General features: G+C 44.3%; 1 pseudogene; it reads right to left on the bottom strand.

Moving 5' to 3' along the window:
• Positions 1–1768: 1768 nt before the first annotated feature.
• LOC142433346 (sentrin-specific protease 6 pseudogene) lies at positions 1769–5994 on the bottom strand (annotated as a pseudogene).
• Between the last annotated feature and the right edge of the window lie 380 nt (positions 5995–6374).

A 6374-nucleotide genomic window follows, 5' to 3' on the forward strand; every position in this document is an offset into this window, starting at 1 on the left:
TACCTGTGTGCATGTTCCGGTCTAGTCTGAATTGAGAAGCTGCATTGGGGTCATGATAGTGGGGCATGAGGAAGCCTCGAAGTTTTGGGTCTCTGCTCCAACCCCCCTCGTCCTCAACGATGTTTTTTTTTCATTTGCTATGTGTCTTATGACGCCTGTTACCCGGTCCCAATGACTCCTCATGATCACACTGGCAGTGTGCTTCTTCCATGTGGGCTTGTTGCTTCTCTGCGAGATGGCCACTTGTTTAACTTCAAGCCGTTAAGACCCCAGAAGCTGTATCTCTTAAGAGCTGCACACCACCAGTCTTCGTCACCACATTTGCTTTTGCACCCATTTTGTCTTCAGTGATTGTGTCTGGAGGGTGAGCATCTCAGATTGCCAATTTGTTAGAACAAAGTGTTCTTGTATTTTTTAATTAATAAATCTTTTTATTGGGGCTCATACAATTCTTATCACAATCCATACATACTTCAGTTGAGCAAAGCACCCTTATACATTCATTGCACTCATCATTCTCAAAATTCACCTTCCACTTGGGTTCCTGGAATTAGCTTTGTTTCCTTTTTTTCCCTCCCCCCTCCCTCCCAAATCCCCCATCCCCCTGGTCCCTTAATAGGTTATAGATAATTATTTTATCTTATCTTACACTGCCTGGCGTTTCCCCTCACTCACCTTCCCATTGCCCATCTCCCAGAGAGGAGATTACACATAGATCTCCAGGATCGATTCTCCCTTTCTACACCCCCTTCCCTCCTGGTGTTGCCACTCTTACCGCGAGTGTTGAGCGGTTCGTCTGTCCTAGATTCCCTGATTTTCCAGATCCCTACTGCACTGCTGTACATCCTCTGGTATAACCAGGTCCGCAAGGTAGAATTGGGGTCATGATAATTGGGAGGGGAGGAAGTGTTCAGGAACCAGAAGAAGGTTTTGAGTTTCATTGTTGCTACACTGAACCCTGAGTGACTCATCTCCTCCCCACTACAACTCTGCAAGGGATGTCCAACTATCTAAAGATGGGCATTGGGTCCCCAACACGCACTCCCCCTCATTCACGGTGATGTGATTCCCACGACCCCCACCCCTGCTTTGTTGTTAGAGACCTGGTCTCCTCTGCCCTTCACGATCACCCATGTTGGTGTGCTGCTTCTGTGTGGGCTTTTTTGCTTCTGGGATAGATGGCCACTTGTTTTCTTTCAAGCCTTTAAGTCCCCACACGCTATATCTGTCAGTAGCCGGGCACCATCAGCCTTCTTCACCAGACTTGCTTATGTACACCTTCGTCTTCAGTGTTTATGCGTATCAAGCACATTAGTACATATGTTGCCATCATCCCTTTCAAAACCCTTTCTTTCTCTTGAGCCCCTTGTGTCAACTCCTCTTTGTTTCCCTCTCCATCTCCCTCCCCCACCTTTACACCCTAGTCAAACCTTGATGAATTATAAATTCTTCTTCTTCTATTTTTTCCTCTATTTTTGTTTTGTGCTTAGAAGTTGCAGGTTTAAGTTATAGAAACAGAGAACACATAACAAAAGCTTCCTAATGGGTGAAAAACGAAATGATAAATGCTAGGAAAATTGGCCCCATTAACATAATTATCGACATTTACTTAATACATACTTTATGGAAAATTAATTATAGGACATTTAGAGAAGCATGAAAATTTATAAATCACTCTGAGTCATGGACAATTGCATGTTTTATTGTCTAGACCAAGATCAAGAGTGTATTATTTCTAGAGGCAGAACTGACCAGGCAAGAGAAATGGTCAGTCTGCGATCCTGGCGTCATCTGGTTGCGTTCCTTCACCTAAAGGTGTTTCTTCTGAAAGCCTGTCTGCACGCTTGTTCTCCCGTTGCACTGCTCTGCTTCCATCTTCAGAATTAGGTTGCGGATTTCCTCTCTCTTTGACCGTATTCTTAGAGGAGGAAACCAGTTTTTCAAATCCATAGGTAGTGCAAAATTGAGAACTGGATTCTCAAAAAAACTCTCGACATACTGCAGCAAATAGACACCGCAATCACTGAGGTTGCTTTGTTGGGGCACGTTTGGACTCAGGTCCATCATGACATCTATGGAAAAACTCCTCTTGGTGCCTTTTTTAATTTCCCATTCTTCCTCTAGATATTCTCGAAGAATTTTCACAACATGTGAGCGGGAAGGGCCTCGTAGAGAGTCCAGTAGCAAGATGCAAGGCTGCTTACACACGGTGGGCTCGAAATGGTACTGTCCTCTCTCTGGGCTGCAAGGGCTCTCCTGCTCTTTGAAGGGTGACCCATGAGGACAGTTTGGCTTGATTTCACTCACTGCGTGTGCATGTTGTGACGGTCTTAAACAGTCCCCTTGTGGCCCATGTTCACTGTTATTCTTTTCAACAACCTCCTCGCACACGGAATCTCCTTTCTTTGATGCTTCACTTTCACTTGCAGTCTGGCTTACTTTTTCCAAACTACCTTTTACATTGCATGTATTTGCCCCACACCGATGGTCCCTTTCTTCCTGTGTGGCACTCTTTGTAGGAAATAAAGGCATGTGAGGCTTTCTGTTTAGAATACTCGAAATTACAGTCTTGGCAGAGCAGGCTTGTGAAGAACTGGCCATTACGTTGGCTGGAGGAGAAGAAATACAACGGTCTACTACAGTTGAAGTTTTTTGGACTAGTGTATTTTTGTGGAAATTAGGATTAGGCTCATATTGTGGTTTCTCAAAGCCAGGAAAACAAATAATAGCCAGAAACCAATGTGTATTTTCATTAAGGGGAACAAAAATATAATCTTTTGCAAAAATATTTACATGCCGGGTCCAGGATTTTACTCTCAGATGTCGCTTTTTTGGTGTTGATAGATTGGTACATTCCTGAAAAGGCTGTCTTTTTATGTCAGTCAGGCATGGGTAGAAAAACGAACTGAAGATATGAATTCGGTTTGCTTCCTCTTTCTTCAGTTTCTCAAGCACCAAATATTTCAAATAAAAGTCAATAATAATATCATTTAGAAATACCCCTTCCTTTAGACAGTGTAGGTCCACATTGGTAACACAGATTCCTCCTCTAGCTGGAGGTGGTGGGTACACTATTAGTTTTTCTACAGGACCAGTAAAGGCGGCTTGGTTCTGTCCAGTAGCTTTGTCATCACCAACCAATTGGAGTTTCTGTTTGATTTGAAGTAGTATTTTAGTGTCAAAGGACATAGTTTTCATTATGTTTAATTTTTGTATCACAGTTCCTTTGATGCTTTCAGCATAGGTTTTTCTACAGGCAACAATTCTGATATTGGCTTCTTCAAAGGAAATTTTTGAAAAAAAATTGGAAATCTTATTCTTTCTACCTATTTCAATAAGGATTTTTTCAAATCGTGTATTTGTTTCAAGATCAAGGTCAGTGTCAAAACTTAAGATAATATATCGTTCTAGATTCGGTATCTTATTTATTTCTTTACACTCAGTCCAAACTTTCTCTTTCTTGTGCATTTGCAGCTGAGTGCTCAACTTTCCATAAACTGCTGGTGTGGTCTGGAGAAACACGACTGGGGGGTTTCGGACTTGACACCAGTCACATTTCATTACATCAGAGGTGTCTATGGTAATTGCTGCCTGACCACCTTCCGGTTCTTCTAGCTTTATCTTGATAAAACCTAAAGCAAAAGTGACTGGCTCAAGTAAAACCCGGAGAAATATTCCTACTCGTATACATCGACACTTTAAAATGACCCTGTCACAGGAACTCTGGCAGCTTATGGACAAAGGATGTACTACGGTTTCTTCAGAAACAATTTTACGCCGTTTTGGAGGCTTGTTGAGACCAAAACTGCCCAAAGGGTCTCTCATGCTTGCTTTAATTGCCAACGGAGCAGTATTTAACTCGGTTTGGGCCAGAATGCCTCCTCTATGTGTGTTTTCGTTGCAGGCTGCTTCCAGACCCCCGGTGGGGGGCGCTCGGGAGCAACATGCTGAAGCAGCCTGTTGAGGAGCTACGCTCTCTCTTCTGTTGGCTCTATCACTGTCCTCATCATCACTGAACAAATCGATTGGATCATGTGGATGTGAAAGGCTGGGTTTCCTTTCCTTCCTCTTTGCCATTTTGGTTCCTTTCGCATTGGCTAAAATGACGTTCCCACCAGTCAGCCCATATGTCTGTCTACTATCATCACAGGTCACAGTCATATTAGTGGGGGGCTTACCCTGGCTGGGGCCATAACACTTGTTGATTGCTTTTGTATTTTGTGACTTCGGGCCTGCAGGATTCTGAGGAACCGACATCCCGGATAACGGTCCAGGCGATTCACTCGGACCTGTGGCTTGTCTACAGTTCTTGTGAAAGTCCTTGGACAGATTCATACCGCCACTTCGGCAGACGCGGTGATCGTCCTTTCTCTTCCAAAGCTTGGACGACCTTCAAGCTGCTCACGGACCTTGACTGGGAAACTCCCGGAAAGACCAGCGGGATTCTTTTGACGTGGGCGTGGCACGAGGGGTAGCATTGTTGACATCAGAGCACCTTGGCAATACTTTGGGGCCAATAGAAAGGCCTTAAAGGAGCAGTGTCAACCTTCTGGGAACCAGGTGGTTAACAGTTCCTTTCTGTTCGGGCTGCTGCTTGCACTAATGACATCCGAGCGCTAGCATGTTGCAAACGTCTACCATGAACTACAGTTGCCGAACATAATGGTGCATTTTGTGTGTTCTCACTCAAGTCTTATGGTCGCTTAACATGTTAAGTCCAAGTGGGTTCCCTTTGAAAGTTTTAAAACTTTCAGTCTTGTTTTATCTTACATAGGTCATCCAGAAACAATATCAGATCGGCAATTCACCTTTGTTCCTTTTGAGGTCTCAGAATCCTCATCTTCATCTACACTTAGCAGATCTGCCCCATCTTTATCTATATCTCCTTCATTCGCTTCCTCGCGACCAAAGCTCCAATTATTTTTTTTAATCGTTTTATCAGGGGCTCATACAACTCTTACCACAATCCAAACATACATCAATTGTGTAAAGCACATTCAATGCCCTCATCATTTTCACAACTTTTACTCCCCCCCCAGCCCCTGGCATCAGCCCCTCATTTTTCCCTTCCCTCCCCACCTCCCTCCTTCATGAACCCTTGATAATTTATAAATTATTATTTTGTCATATCTTGCTTGTCTGACATCTCCCCTTGCCCACTCTTTTGTTGTCTATCCCCTAGGGATGAGGTCACATATAAATCATTGTAATCGGTTCCTGGTTTCCAACCCACCTCACTCCACTTTCCAAGTATAGTCACTGACACCACTGGTCTGAAAGGGATCATACACCCTGGATTCCCTGTGTTTCCAGTTCCTATCTGTACCAGTGTACATCCTCTGGTCTAGCCATATTTGTAAGGTAGAATTGGGATCATGATAGTGGGGGAGAAGGACACATTTAGGAACTAGAGGAAAGGTGTACATTTCATTATTGCTATGTTGGACCCTGACTAGCTCATCTCATCCCCAAGACCCTTCCTTATGTAAGGGGATGTCCAGTGTCCTGCAAATGGGTTTTGGGTTTCCACTCTGCACTCCCCAACTCATTCACTGGGATATCTTTTGTGTTCTGATGATGCTTGATACCTGATCCCTTCGTCAATTTCTGATCACACGGGACGGTGTGTTTCTTCCAGGTTAGCTTTGTTGTTTCAGAGCTAGATGGCCACGTGTTTACCTTCAAGCATTTAAGGCCCCAGATGCTATATCTTTTGATAACTGGGAAGCATCAGCTTTTTTTTTGCCACATTTACTTATGTGCCCATTTGTCTTCAGTGATTGTATCAGGGAGGTGAGCACAGAATATTATGATTTTTTGTTCATTGATGCCTGGTAAAGGATCCCTTCGGCCCCTTGTAATCACCAAGCTAGCGTGCTTCCTCTAGAAAAGAAAGCTTGTATTCAGTTCAACGACTATTTGTTGGCCTTTAGGAGTGTTTACCTGTCCAGTGTGTTCGGGAACCTGCCCTGGCCCAAAGTCCACCTTTAACATTCCCTGTAGATCTTGCCGCTCTGTTCCTTGCTGTTCTGTGGCACCACTTTACTGTTTTGTCTAGGTGTGGCGGGATTATCTAGGGCGCAATTCCCTCACTGTGTCTCCGGTGTTGTCCCCTGTAGGGCTATGGGTCAGTGAGGGACATCATATCTCATAGTGGGGCCGACCATGTGGGCTGGCTTCTCTAATTGGGGACACTTTCCTCAAGCCTAGTGGGTCAGGATGTACTCCACTCTCTCCTCCTCCCCTTTCATCGGCTCCCATGTGCTCCAATCAGATATCTCCATCTCCTGGAGCTGCAGATTCAATGAGGTCTTTTGAAATAAATTCTTCTGGGTGGGGGCAGGAACAGGTATCCACATAGTACTTGGGATTAG

Source organism: Tenrec ecaudatus, chromosome X (genome assembly GCF_050624435.1).
Source record: "Tenrec ecaudatus isolate mTenEca1 chromosome X, mTenEca1.hap1, whole genome shotgun sequence".
NCBI lineage: Eukaryota > Metazoa > Chordata > Mammalia > Afrosoricida > Tenrecidae > Tenrec > Tenrec ecaudatus.